The sequence below is a fragment of the Gallus gallus genome, chromosome 2, assembly GCF_016699485.2.
Source record: "Gallus gallus isolate bGalGal1 chromosome 2, bGalGal1.mat.broiler.GRCg7b, whole genome shotgun sequence".
NCBI classification, from domain to species: domain Eukaryota; kingdom Metazoa; phylum Chordata; class Aves; order Galliformes; family Phasianidae; genus Gallus; species Gallus gallus.
In genome coordinates this window covers 48,609,414-48,624,962 of record NC_052533.1, presented here as the reverse complement: position 1 = coordinate 48,624,962, position 15,549 = coordinate 48,609,414, and the positions used below count along the sequence as shown (strand labels likewise).

General features: G+C 40.9%; 1 long non-coding RNA gene across 1 annotated transcript; it reads left to right on the top strand.

Moving 5' to 3' along the window:
* Positions 1 to 3,103: 3,103 nt before the first annotated feature.
* Positions 3,104 to 12,379, top strand: LOC121109979. The gene is made up of 5 exons (XR_005857845.2): positions 3,104 to 3,161; positions 6,220 to 6,290; positions 8,034 to 8,224; positions 11,771 to 11,886; positions 12,276 to 12,379. It is a non-coding gene; the product is annotated as an uncharacterized LOC121109979 (long non-coding RNA).
* The last annotated feature ends 3,170 nt before the right edge of the window (positions 12,380 to 15,549 follow it).

Genomic DNA, 15,549 nt, shown 5'->3' with positions numbered 1-15,549 from the left:
TGTCATCAGAGCTGTGAATTTTCTAAAGTCCATTGGACTGAATCATCGCCAATTCTAGGAGTTCCTTAAAACTATGGATGCTGACTATGGGGACTCATTTACTTTTCTGAAGGAAGGTAGCTAAGTTGGGGTAAAATTCTAAAAAGAGTTTATGATTCACAATGTGAAATCAAGTCCTCTATGGAATCAAAAAGAAATACTGAGCTAGAACATGAAGATTAGAAATGGCTCACAGATACAGCATTTTCTGTGAACTTTACTGTTCATTTAAATAAGTTAAATACGCATCTTCAAGGTGTAAATAGCTCATTTCCAGACCTTTTTAAACTCCATCTGACCAGAGATAAATACCACTCCATTCAAAGACACGCTTTATTCATGTCATCACTTTTTGGCAGTACATACATTTGTGAACAATTATTGTCAAGGATGAAGAACAGAAAGAATAATACTCCATCAAAAATCTCTGATGAACACCTTGAGAGCTCACTGAGAATGGCAGCCACTGCCACTGAACCAGGGTGATGCACTAGTTTGGCAAAAACAGGGTCAAACATCCCACTAGTTCTATATTTTTGTTGCTCTTTGTTTTTTATGCTTTAATAAAAAATACATACAAAATAAGTCATGTCTTAGTGGCACTAATGCCTTTTTTTTTACAGTCCAGCCTCAGTATTGTGGAAGCAAGCAATAGCTTTCTCGTCTGAAGACAGAGCATTGCAGAGCTGATGCTGCCCTCTGTGGGGCTTGTTCGCCTTCTTGCTTTGCAGTGAGCAGAGAACACTGGTCTGGTGCATTGCAGGAGTCTGTGTGCTGCCTTGGACCCAAGTGGCTTTCAAGAACCTCTCAGGACTTCCATGGTGTAGTGGCTTTGCTTTACAAAATGGTGATGTTTCAAAACCAAAAGCTTTTACTGTTTTATTTCTGCAAGTTTTGCCAAGAAAGAAAAAACTAGACCAAAAGTAGATCAAACTCAAGAAGAGGAAAATGTTCTTTTGGCATGGAAAAAAGTTCATTTGGTATGTGTTGCTCAGCTAGGGCCTGGAGCTGGAGCAACGTTTTTCTGCCTGCTGTGCTGGCCATTGGCCTGCTCATGTAACGGGCTCCTCTGAAAGAGCTTCTCCATTTAGTATATACACCCAACGAGGAAGGAACAAGTGTCATTTCCCCACATCTTTTGTGTCTCTTGGGATGGATAGTTGCCTAGGTAAGGTGCTTTGCTTTTGATTAAAATTTTTAGTGCCAGAATGATTAAGGAAATTGTTGTGGCAGTCATTAAATACTCAAACTAGATCTTACATTCCCCTCACCCTGGTTGATTTGCTACCAGAATTAAGATACTAACACAAAGGCACGTTGTTTGTGAAGACTGAGCTGCACAAATGGATTTAAAGTTATATGGCTTCTCACTCCTGTACATACCAAGAGAAAATACATCTGAAGTTCAGTTTAAGTAACTGCAAATGGAGGTATTTCTTTCTAAGTATTTTTGACAGAAGAGAGGTGAAATAGTAGGGAAAAATGAATCATCTTAACAAAGCAGTAATGGAGATTAGTTTTTCATAACCATGCTATAATTTCCTGTGACTACCTAAAAAGATCTATTTATGAATTTCCAGTACATTGCTTCTTTGTTTTTGATGTAGTTAGTGCCATTTTAATGTTTGAACTTGTAGGTGTGCAATGCTTCTGTAAGTTAACCAGCAGCTCAACTGCTGTGAAGAATCAGAAATTAATGAAGTATGTAGAAGCCCTGAGCAGAGAGTTCCCTTCTACAAGCATATATTCAGATCCTATGTACTGACTTTCATGAAATTATTCTAGATTTATACTCACACAAGTGAGAAGGGACTCGAACAGCCTCCCTTGAAGCTGAAGGACACACATCATGAGACAAGCTTTGCACTAATCTGCGTAAGTGGTAATGTACAGTAATTTCTGTCATTTAAACGCTATTCCTCTGGGTTTGATGTCTGAGAGCTGTGTAATTCAATCCTAATGATGCTGCTCCATGCTATATTCAGGAAGGGAAAAAGAACAGTAAAAATAAAAAATAGTTATCACTTCATCCAGCAGAGAGAGCACTTCATGGAGAGGATGTGGTCTGTCCTATACCAAGTTCTCAATGGAGATGAGGTAGCTGAGAACTGAATATGATTTGCCTCCTTACCTTTATTGAAATTGAGAACTCAGGCTGATGACTGGAATTCCTACTGCATATTTAGACAGATTTTTCTTTTAGGAGAACACCTGCTCAGTGTTAAGTTCAGGAAGCTAATGTATGGGCTTTGTTGGAAGATGACAGAAATGGGGGGTAAAATTATTTTCCCAATTTATTTTCTGAATGGGAGGTGTGAGAGTGAACCGTAGAACCACAGAACATAGTTTTTATCTCAACTCACTGCTGCTGGGTCAAACCACAACAGCTTCATAAGTCTTAATTATCCTTTTCTCTCATTCAGTCTGAATAGGAAGGCTACCTTAAATTTAATTTATTTTTTCCAATTAGTTTGAAATGTGTCATTTTTCTTTCAGACCAGGAGAAAGGTTTGTCCTTCTGAAAACATAGCAGTTTCTCCAATTGTATACAATGTCTTAAGGACTGCAGGGGGTTGTATTGGGTGCTGTGGTACTTCATTCAGTTTCCTTTTTTGTCTAGCTGAACCACCGGTTGAAATGTACTCTATGAAATCACTAATAAATGTGAAATCTGAAGAAGATAGATTGATATAGACATGTGCATATGACTGAGGCTTTTTTTGAAAGCAGACAGATCATACAAAAAGGCAAAGACTGCCAAAGCCTCAACCCTTCAGAATAATGTAAACATTTTGTTTGGAAATTCTGAAATGTAATTAGGAGCATGGGATTGGAAGGACCTCAAGTCCAGTCTCCTATTTTCATTGGCGACTATTCCATATATTTCTTTTCATAAACTAACTGAACCAGATCCAGTCAAACCACTTACATTTCTTTTCCTTGTTATTCTTGCTGAAGGACTCTTCTAGCACCTCATTTTGATGCTGCTGTTAATAGTCATTTTCATCCCAATTTGTTCTCATGCCAACAGTCTTTTAACTTAAATTGTTCTCTTCCCTCCTTTCTCTTCTGAGTTGATCTTTCTTGGATATGGGTGATCATAAGAAGACACCATTTTCTAGGTAGGATATTAGATGTCTTGTGCATTGCTTCGCTTGGGAGTGGCAGCTCTCTGTGAGGTGTCTTGGTCAACAAGGGACATTGAAAACTCAAGCACAGGAGACCTTTCTCAAGGGATTTGTTCTAAAGAGTCTGGAAATCAAGCATATTGATTTAAATGAGTATTTTCATCAGAGGATTCCCACCTACCGCTGGCCACTTGCAAAATGACCAAAGCATTCATTGGTCTTACTTACGCTTGCTATTTTTCGGAAGCTGTGCTCTTAAAACATTATTAATTATTGATTAGTTACATAAGCAATGCGGTATAGATTGAAAACAAATGCTCTGAGATGGTGTAGTCAATTACATCTGACCAGGTACGTGTTCAGATGTTGAGTATCTTTAAATTCATACCCACATAGCTATGTGTGTGAAACTGATATGCCAAAATCATGCTCAGTAGGTACTTAAGATCTGCTTTTGTATAATAAGATTGACAAATGAGCACACTGCCTGTATGACTGGTTTCTCTTTCTTTCTCTGAGTGCAGGGCTAATTTGCCTTCAGTATGCACTGCAAGATTATTTATTTGGTTATTTTTTTTACTAGAATAGCTGTCATGTACTTCTGAGTGCTGACATGTCATGCAGATAGAATAGTCTTGCAAGAGAATAATAAAATCTTCTGGTGTTTTCAAAAATAATGACTTATTTTGATTTCAGGTAGCAACATTATGAAAGGGACAGTGTTAGTTATCAAATGTTTCTGTCTGGAATAATCCTTCTTCAATAAAGTGAAAAATAAAAAGGCCAAAGTGTAAAAGGATCTTAAAACTCACATATTTTCTGAGGCAAAAATGATGCAGGCTAAGTGACATGTGAGAATCTGGCATTATTTTTCTCTGCCTTAACTTCTTAAATGAGTTAATTCTTGGTATTGTTATTCCTTGGCAGACTAGCATTGGGCTTGGGCTAAAACTCTTGGAAATGCATCACTGACTAACCTGGTTCAGTGAAGTTTCAATTAAGCTGTATATGACTGATATAAATTCAGCTTCACATTTTTATACGAGGGCTGCTCCAAAGACAAGGCCTCCTATTTTATTATGCTGGCCCATGGTATCAGAGGCAGATGTTGGTGGTATGGCAGTAGGGGTTGAGCCTTCCTGTCAATATTCCATTACATTTTGTTGCTGTGTGACAGATGGCAACAGAGGGAGCAGTCTGAGAGTATGGCATCTGACATGGAAGTGTATATGAAGCAAAGATGTGTCATTGACTTCCTCCATGCAGAAAAAATGGCATTCATTGACATTTATTGACACTTGCTGAATGCTTATGGAGACCAAGCAGTGGATGTTGGCACAGTGAGGTGGTGGGTGGTGTGTTTCAGCAGTGGTGACAGCAACAGTAGGTGATCTCCACTGGTGCAGATCTTTATAAGTGCAGCATGCAGGCTCTTGTTCACCACTGGAGAAAATCCGTAGCTAATGGTGTTGACTACACTGAAAAACAGTTATGCAGCTGAGCATTTGCTCTATCAAATAGTGCTCTTGTGCTCTTAGTATCTGTTGTAGTTTCCATGCAAATAAATAGCAGGCACTACTTTCAGAGCAACCTATGTATTTATTATGTTTAAAGCTGCAAAATTCTGGAGAAATTGCTGTAAAGCTTGGCATAATGAATTCTAGATGGGTTAAGGCTTTTTTTATATTGACAGAGCATCCTACCTTTCTCATGAAAACACGATGGTGCACCTTTATTTCAGCTGAATGTGTCAGGGGTGTATATTCATAAACTGGGACAATTTGGGGGTGTCGCTGATACACAGGAAAATACTCGGACTTCACCTCACTGATTTTGTTTTCAGTGGAATATGAACTTCCACAGAGAGGAAAAATTCCCAAATGATTATTTAAAGAAAATATAGAAAACTTATCACATCTCAAACAGAAACTCATAGTGACTTACTGGCAGGACCAGTGCTCTGTGGAAATGCCACTCCCCACACCACCTGCTATTTTTCCTTAGTGTCTGCCCCCAGAGAGTGTTGAAGACAGGATGCAGTGTAAAATGGGCCCTTGGCCTGGTGCAGGGCAGGCACCTGTATATCCTCACAGCTTTCGAGGAGTCTCCATCAGCAAAGAGGGCACAGGAAGTTCTCCAGCTGAGCTGTGGCACCAAAGAACTGCTTTGGCTTCCTGAAGAAGTTCTCGTTGTTGCTATTTCAATGGTTGAAATAAACAAAAATAAGTAAGTAAGCAAATAAATAAATAAATAAATCCACACTTCCTTATAAGTAGAAAAGAAATCTCCACAAAATTCAAGTGTCATTTTAGGCAGAATAATAGGATGAGAGTGATGTATTAATAGGAATAAGGAAGGCTGAGAAGACCAGTTTTATATATCTGTTTATGTTTTAATTTTGACCTTTGTGTCTTACCTTTTGCTGTTGAAGAGTGAATTATTCAACAGTTCTTCCACCTGCCCCCAAAATACTTACAAAAAAAATCTTTATTTCATACTAAAGATCTGAAAGCCTCCCAGAATCTAATATCACAGGTATTCCATATAAATACTGCTAATATCCAACTTCCCAATATCATCTCAAAGCTCACACAGATAATGTCTGAACATTCTGTTTCCATCATTTAAAGGTATTGCTCCTTCTGGCATAGATCTGTATAATTTGTTTTACTGTCTAACATTCTCCCATCATACAGCAGAAAGAAAATACCTCCTTCCTGCTGCCCCTACCATATGTTACCGCTACAAAACATTTCAGGTTGTTCCCAGAGGAAAATTGTCCTTCAGATGCCAGTCAACAATATTAATAACCACAACACAACAAATTCTACTTTGCTTAGCTCGTCCTGGGAGCTAAACGGATAATCATGAATGTGACTGTGTGTGTACCTAAAGAACACCAAACAACAGTAATTCAAAATTGTAATTTGAATCTCAAAGTAGTAGGTGATGGCTGCTTCTTCCATATCTTGCACCAACCACATAATGTGAAGTGCAGACAAATGTTTACACTTTGTTTTCCCGTTTTTTTTTTTTTTTTTTTTTTTTTCAGTGAAAATGTAATTCTCTGGGAGGTGTTGGAATGAGAGCTCTGAAGGACTAAGTCCTCTCACCAAGGAGCAGGTAAACTGTAAACAGCACTACCAGTCTTTGGTTGGGTGTCGTCATAACAAGCATTTGAACACTGAAATAATGAGAGATGCTATGGGAATGTGAAGCCAGGTCCTACTTTTACATGTGAGTAGAATTTCAGCAGGACTCAACATTAGTGTGGATACATATGTACTGTACAGCAGTGTCCAAGAGAAGTTATGGCTCAAGTGATAATAAATCTAGTGCTGGTGATTTTTTTCCCAGGAACAAGACAGGAATCATCAACTCATTTTTACGTAGACCACCAATAAATGTAGCATTAAATTGATTACTGATACTGGCAAATTTGAATATGTACTTTTAAAGACGAATGGCTGTCTTCTGAATTGTCATTTGCATATTAATAGAATAACAGAATCATGGAATATTATGCAGTTGCCTTGCTGTTCCAAGATCTAGACTCTACTGTGTGAAATAAAATACATGCTGCAAAGTTTCTAGAAATTAGAAGTTCCTATCGGATTTTGCTCCTTATCCTACTGACTGATCTCAATGATGTAAAATTTCACAAGTCTTTGAGAGGTTAGCCCAGAGAGTAGAAAGTAGAATGAATCACCAAATTTTGGTTTGGGAAAAGTGACATTTGTCCTGCAATTTAAAAGCAAATTATTTCAGTGTGATCGAGCATCCTCTTTGCCATTCACTTCTGAACACACTTGGAATGATAGCTACACTTCTAAAGTAGCATAAATTTTGACATCACACAAGTTTTTGTTGTAACTCATATCCATGGGACTGACCTAAGTTGCTCAGTAATCGACTCCCTAACTTTGCTAAACAGTGAGCCTATGCCCTGCTCAGGCAGTGATGCACTGTAATAGCCTTAAAATTATAAGCTGGTTTAAAAAATTTGGGTCATATCTTCTAATGTAATGTTCTCCTCATTTGTCCTGAGTTTGAATCACTAGAGTATTCAAAGCCACCTTGGATAATTAGGATAATCTCCTTAAATTACTCATCTCCCATTATGCCTACAGTAATACCACAGAAGTATCTTGCTGGATCACTTAGTGCCATGCCCTTTGTCTTGCAGGGATTCTCTCTGCTGTTTTGGCACATCATCAGGTCAGTCTGTGACTTCATACACTGAATTATGGATTCAGCAAATCTCACACTACTTGAAACCTGGATAGACCAGAATAGACTCTGAAAAAAACAACATCCAACCAACCAACAAACCAACCAAAAAAAAAAAACCAAACCCCCCAAAACCAACAATCCAACACCTTGTTTAATTCAGGTTCTTTCATTCCTTTAGGGTGGGCACTTCCAAGACAGCCACAATGGAGGTAATTGGAGCAGCCAAGTGATTGTAACTGAGCAGGATTAAGCCCGCTGCCTATAAAACTTGTAGCTTTCAAGCAATCAAGTAGCAATCAGTTCATTATCATTACAGTCAGCCTAAGAAAACATGCAGGCTACTGAGGGCAAGATGACTGTAAAATTTTAGATCAGACCAAGCCTAATGTTCACTAATGGACATGAACCATTAGCTTTGCAGCTTCAGCCAACTGTGCTGAAAGAGACCCTGGCGACATTTTTTGGATAAAATACATTAGGGACCAAAGATTTTCTTTTGATTTAATGTATGTATTTATTTATTTATTTTACTGGGACTAAAGTAGCTGAGGAAAGAAAGAATTTGGAAAGGATACTGGCAGTGGAAAGGAATGGAGATTGCCCACTGACTTGTCTCAAATACTCCTTTCCTAGGTTTTTGCAATGTTCAGCAGCGGAATCTCTGAGTGAACGTTTTCTCCCCACAAAATTTTATTTGCCTGCTTCACAGTCCAGCGCTAGTGCTGTCAGGTACTACGTGCCAAAGGAAACACTGGAGGTAAAACTGACACCATATGAACTCCAAAAAAGCCAAGTTTATCTGCACAGACAGCTACTCGCTGCTGGTGAGTAGAATAAGTAGGAAGCAAAACAAAGCATTTCTCTTGCTTTGACTGCTGTATTGTTAAAAAGTGTGATAACAACAGGGAAAAAAAATTACAATGTTTTCTACCTGTAGGAAGCAAGTAACCTCTGCACCGACGTTACGAGAGGTGACTTGAAAGACACCTGAATGTGCAAAGCAGTGGCCCAGTTTCACAATTAGATTCAGCATCACATCACAGCAGTAACTCCTTTGATTAATTCTTTCACGTGGAAGTGACCCTGGGACAAAAACTTACTACATCTTCATTATTTAGCTGTGTTGCAATCATTATTCCAAGTAAATGCCTTTTGTGCTACTGGCTGCCTGCATCTAACCTCAGGATTAGTTCTGCCCTTTTTGGTTCTTTTAAACATCACTTTATCATGTTGACTTGCAACAGGCTCCATTATATAAACCAGCTTGGCTGTAGCACTGAAAGTTACACGCAAAAGCCTGGAAAGAACTTCTTCACTGGCAGCCACTGTGATTTTGGACATTTCAGGCATTTATTGTCTTTGTGTAGACTTCAAAAAGTGCATTAAGAGAAACCCAAGGACGCTGAAAAGCTGTCTGCTCACTGAATTTTCTGAAGTCTTTAAACAGAAATTTCTTTTATCTGTGCCAGACTTCCGTGTCATTATATACTATCGCAGAGCATTTTGCGTCTTCCTCATAGCATTTTGGTGAAAGTACTCTATGCAGCCAGAGGGGTCACACTGCTCTGCTTTCCATAGTTGGCCCAGGGATGATTCCTAAGGCAATTCCCCACATTTGTAGCCCAATGAGCAGCGGTCATGCTCACACGTGCAAAGCAAAGGGTTACGGGGTGAAATCTGAATCAGCCTCACTGCCTTTGCGAAGATCTGCTTGGAAAACAAGCTCAGAGATTTTGGGATAGAAGACTCAGGCAGAGAGCCAGAAGATGCTGCTTCTCAAAAAGTATGCGCCTTTAGGAGGGCTGCGTGAGCTCAATGTGGAGCTGAATGCAACAGAGACATATGAAGGGGGGGATTTAACAACAGCATTCTGAATACAGGAATGGAAAACTGAGAAAATTAAAGGAGTGTTTGAGAAATTTCCTTGAGAAATTTTGCCAGAAGTCATGAATGATTCTCAGAATGGATGTGGGATTGAATCTGGCCTGATCCTATGTCTACCATACTCTGCTCAGCTTTATGAGCTATCACTATCGATGGATACTCCTTACCTTAGGGGAAGAGGGGAAAAAGCCAATCCTGTGTTTGCGTAGCCTAAAGCAGAAAATGCTTGCATTGAAAAGCAGCCAAAAGCTGGGAAAAAATTAGTGACAGGACAGCACACTATCTGTACAAGGCTGCATGAATGAAAGCTCAGTACCACGGTACCAAACCGCACCCAGGACTCGAGCTTCATTAATTCCCCCATGGTCCCTTAGGGGACCTAGGTACTCCCAGAGCTGCCTTTGCAGGCAGGTGCGTGTTTCAGGGCGAGCTCCTATTCTCCTGAGATCAGAGATTCTTTGTTGTTGACTTTGGCAGGAGCAGGGACTTAACCTAAATATTTTATGGTACCATCACATACTATAACATCTTATAATTCTTGGGGGAAAAATAAGATATTCATTTGTGATGCCATGTGGCAAAGGATATGTCCATATGGCCGTGTTCACAGCAATCAAACAGATAATGCCACTGAATTCAGCAGGCACCATCGCGGCACAGCCCTGCGGAGGCTGCAAGAAAAAAAAAAGTCGTTGATTCAAATGAGGCCAAGATTTCACCTCATGTTTTTAGTGTAGCAAATGTTATTGCAAGCCCACACAGAGCCAGCGTGAAGTGCAAATTACCACAGGAATTTGTCATATTCATTACCAACCTAGCATCATTAGTTTATACGAGTGCAGACAATTAGAAGAGAGGTTTGGGTTTCTTCCTTTGAAAATGTGGATTTTATTAACAAAATGACAAGCTTTCTTTCAATGAAAGAGAGTTGTATGCTGCAGGAAGAGCCATCAATTTTGGGAAAGAGCCGAGAGCCATTGCTGAACAGCAGCACAGCTCCATAGACCATACAGCAGCAACTCAATTGCCCGTGTACTTGGGAATCAGGTGGAAGAAACATAAGCACGGCTACAGAGATTTTGTCTGCAAAGATGGATTTAAAGTTACTGAGGACAGTATGAAGACACTTAGGGGGCATCAGTGGGCCCTTGTTGTCCACAGATTTGGTTATTTTCATAGAATCATATCACAGAATCATAGAATGGTCTGGGTTGAAAAGGACCACAATGATCATCTAGTTTCAACCCCCCTGCTATGTGCGGGGTCACCAACCACCAGACCAGGCTGCCCAGAGCCACATCCAGCCTGGCCTTGAATGTCTCCGGGGATGGGACATCCACAACCTCCTTGGGCAACCTGTTCCAGTGTGTCATCACCTTCTGTGTGAAAAACTTCCTCCTAATAGCTAACCTGAACCTGCCCTGTCTCAATTTAAAACCATTTCCCCTTGTCCTATCACTATCCACCCTTGTAAATAGTTGTACCCCCTCCTGTTCATATGCTCCCTTCAAGTACTGGAAGGCCACAATGAGGTCTCTGTGGAGCCTTCCATTGACTGCTTTTCATTTTTTTTTTTTTGATTATACAGTCACCTCCACATTTGACAATTGCTCTGACTGAAGTGAAGCTGTGCTGCTTATAGCAGGCGGTAGTATTTCTCACAGCAAATGGGCATAGCTGCTGGAGATGCCTCCCTTCCCTTCCCTTCCCTTCCCTTCCCTTCCCTTCCCTTCCCTTCCCTTCCCTTCCCTTCCCTTCCCTTCCCTTCCCTTCCCTTCCCTTCCCTTCCCTTCCCTTCCCTTCCCTTCCCTTCCCTTCCCTTCCCTTCCCTTCCCTTCCCTTCCCTTCCCTTCCCTTCCCTTCCCTTCCCTTCCCTTCCCTTCCCTTCCCTTCCCTTCCCTTCCCTTCCCTTCCCTTCCCTTCCCTTCCTTCACAGGATTCATTTCCACTCTGGCACATTGCTGTTAGCTCCAGTTTGCGTCCGTCCCATTTTTCCGAGTGTCAGTGGGAGAAGAGAAATGGTGCAAGCAGTTTTGCACATGGATATGTAACCACCGTGTGAGTTTGGTAAAACAACACAGAGACTTAGCAGCCCCACAAGCACATAGCACCTGGCTGGCCTCCTGCCGTCCCACCCTTACACTGTCGGGTCTGCTGGGGTTTTGGCAACGTGCAGGGTTAGCAGGAGCTGTAAGTGCGGTTAATCCTATTCTAGAGCGACCTCTCGTGTTATTTTGGCTAACTTCTGTTCATTTTGTTTGTCTCCCAGTTCCCAACAAGACTAAGGGAACTGCTCGGACTTGCTCTGGATGCAGGTTTTGCTTAGTGCAGCCGGCTCAGGCACAGTCCCTCCCATTTCCTTGTTGCTTACTCAACGTGCTGCAGTGCACTGACTCCTTTTCTTCCTGAAATCATCCCAACAGCACTAGCGAGAGGATTTCCCCCCTCTTTTAAATTAATTTTCATGTATATTCACTTCTGTTCAGAGTCTTCACCTTTCAGTGAAATGACCAGATGTCTCAGAAAGCCTGGAGCGATGCTGGCATCAGGAGACTTCGCCCCCATCCTGAGTGACTGCCGACTGAGATGCCAATATGTTCTGGTTTGTAATGGATGATTGATTTGCAAGGCTGTTTTGCTCTGATTCTCCCTTGCTTAAAGAAGCATTGGGCCATGCTTTTTATACCAAGCAGTATTTCCCCTGTCTGCAGCTATGAGTCCAATAAATCCAATCATATCCTTCTTCTAACTGCTGTTTTGTTCATGATTTCCTACCCCCCCAACCCCCCCCCCCCCCTCCCCCCCCCAGAGGGCTTTGAATAATATGAAGCTTTAATAGCAGTAAAATTACACAAGGGAAATACCATCAGTCACCTCAGTATCACTGAATGTAGAAGGGCTGCTCATGTTGGAAGAGGTGAACATGGACAGGGCACCACAACTTGTCCACTGTGCCAACCATTCTCCTCTCTTCTCACACTTTGTATCCAGGCATCGGACACCCAAACCTCATAAGGATCTCCTGTCTTCAGGCATGCACTGTGGACAATGCTGTGTGTGAGACACTTCAGAGCTGGTCATGCTGGGGTTTAAAGGTGGGCAGCCACACTCCATGTGTGCTCAAGAAAATCAGATCCAGAAAATTTTTTCCCTGTGTATAACCCCTTACCTTGAGAATGTTCCCTGCTGAAACACCAGCACACACCTGATCACCTTGGGGAGAAGCTTTCAAGTAACCAGAAAGCCAGAGCTTGGGCCTCAATGATGGCTGCAGTAAGACTGTATGTGGGACTTAGAAGCTTTAACTTTCCATTCCCAGTCCCTTGTCCTTTCACTGAGGATTGAAGTGTAGCTTCATTGAACAATAGGAAAATCAGTAATTTAATCCTTTTCAGTTCCCGGGAGTTTTTTTAATGCCTGCTACAAATTAATTATGCAACTTTTACAAATATCAGGGACTGAGCTGTTAATATCTCATGCAGAGGAGATTGTGCTAAAACATAACCCACCAGCACACATGGTATTCAACCTTAAAGACTCATATGCTGCTCTGGGGTGAGAAAGGACTCTCAGGGGAAACAGGCATCAGATTCTCAATATTTTAGACAGAAAACAGGCTCTTGCTTGAACAACACTCATGAGCAATGGGCTTTTAGGTGCCAATGCTATGAATGTTGGATTGCTATTTTGTTTTTCTTACAGGGTTGTGGAAGGACTCCCTCTGGGAAGCAAAAGAATGCAGCGACCTACTGTGTCCCTCATACACTAAGGTGAGTTTGAGTTTTACCACCGCTTTCAGGGCCGACTGGGTCTGACTTGATCTTTTGTTGTTTGTTTTTTTTTCTTCACTCTGAGATCATCTTCTCACTCAGGTTATTGAGGAACAACCCTTTTGTGTCAGACTCATATCTGGAAACATATACCCAGTTCCAAGTATCTGGATGCACTGGAGAGCTCCTCAAAGGGGATTTCAGGTGGATCCTCAATAAAATCCTCCACGAGACTCCTTTTGTGTAGAAGAAATAACGCTTTTCATCCAGAACGAGGGAATCCTGCAGATGAACAGTCTACCCCTAGAGGTCACTGCGATCCAGGGATTTTAGTGAGTATCCACAACACGGAGTGGAGTTCGGGCCCGGATCGTGCAGAAGGAGTGCGTGTCTTCTCGCTGGGTTGGGTGCTTGGGAAGTCTGCCGACGTTTCATGGCCTTTCCCTCCTCTCTTTTCCCTCTTTCCATTGCTCTCTCTTGCTCTGAGTTTTGAAGCTTACCAATAAGAACCAGCGGTAAACCAGCAGAGTCCACTTCTTGGATGTTCTTTTTTTTCCTTTTTCTGTGTCTCAGATGAAATGATCTTGGTTGGTTGTTATCTCTTCCTTTTTTTTCCCCCCATTATTATTATTATTACCAGAACTGTTTCCTTTTCACTTGGAAAAAAAAATACATATAACTAATTTGTTACAATTATTCTAAATTCGGGACAGAATTCATCTTTAGAAAGCAAAGGAGACAACTTCTAGGTTTCTTCAGTGCAAATTCTTCATAGGAGTGAATTTTACTGTGCTGGTCGATTTGGGCTGCATTTGATTTATCTGTCACGATTTACCACTATCTCTATATTTTTCAGCACATGATTTGAATTTTTTTGAGTTAACTCTTCCATTTCAGTGCAGATCTCTGGTAGCTGCCAGTGGTAGGTATATGTTGGAAGCAAGCTGGTTCAGAAGCATTGTGGTGCTTGAAGTACTGTCTAGCATTTTGATTTTGAAGGGGAGTAGAGTGGGTGGGTGTCAAAATGTCCCAATTGCAGAAAGTCTTTTTCAGGATTTTCCGAGTCTGCTATAAATTTTGAAACACCTGTGAAATGTGATCTTCTTTGTCTCAAATCTAGGAAAGCAGATAGATTTCAAAGCAGGGAAAAAAGAATAAAGAAAAAAAGAAAAAAAAATACTCTTTTCTGACTCCCACTTTTCACAATATTTTGATCGTATTCTGCCCGCTGCCCACTGAATTTTCTCTAAGCAAGTCCTACTGTAACACAAGTGCATGTAGTCAGAGTAAGTAAAAGAACAGTTGGACGAAACTTCCTCCATAAAAAAAAAAGCTTAAAACTTGGAAAAAGATCTATGGCTAGAAATAAGTGGAGCTGCATTGCCCATGGTCCCTTCTGTTTGACATCCACCATAACTGAGTAGTGCAGAATTCCACCTTTGCATCATATGGCAAAATATGCAAATTTCTATGAATAATGGATTTAATCCTATTAGAAAAGAGATTAAAAGTAGTTAAACATGTCAACCTTGATTCTGTTCTATGACTTGTTAGCAGAGACAGAAGTATATGCTTATTCAGTTGATGAACTGTTATGGCATCAGCAGCCACAGTCCTCCCTTGGGAACCTGCCATATTTGCAAAACCTGGCTGTTATGTTTTTCCATATCGCAAATGACTTTCAATATCGCATTGGCTATAATGCTATACACATGGTCACATGTTTTGGACTGGCCTAGCACTTGGAGGAGAAAACACAAAGTACAGAAAGGATGTGGTGTGCTTTTGTGCATTGCTTTGCAACTGCTTCTTGGTAAGTCCTTTAGCAAGATACAAACTCTCTTAATTTCCTAATTGCACAAGATTCATAATAGCTATACCTCTAAGCACTGGATTTATGGTGTGAGAATGACCAATTATTAACAGAAGTTTAAAGATCCTGTTAGGACAGCGAAAAAATTATCAAAATTGCAGGCACTCAATTCCCAAAATATCTACTAGCTGACCAAATAGTTGAAATATCACAGTGGTGTCAAATAGGGCATACTGTGAAGCTTTGTACAGTTGTATGGAAAAACAGAAGAAATTCCACTGCCATAGTTCACTAAATATACATACAAATACAGAAATGAAACATTTACAGGTTCCCAAAATGAGCTGTATATGTCAGTGGAGGGTAGGGTACATGCATAACACGTAATGGAGCGCAAGGACTTAGCTGAGGGATAAAAAGAGATGGTAATATGCAGCTCTGATCACTTTCTGTTTCTTGCAAGAAAAGGAATGGGGGAAAAATATTATTTTTTCAGGTCAAATGAGGCAAATTGAATGTAGGGCCTCCTCTGAAGAAGGATTTGCAGGCAGCTCTAGCACAAAGAATGTGAGGTGCTCAGGTGGCTACAGTGAAAGTACTCACTCTGAAAAGGCTGCAGCTGCTCTGGAGTCCTTCTGAACTGCCCTCGTGAGCTCCCCTCTGCCACGTGAGGTGACATCAG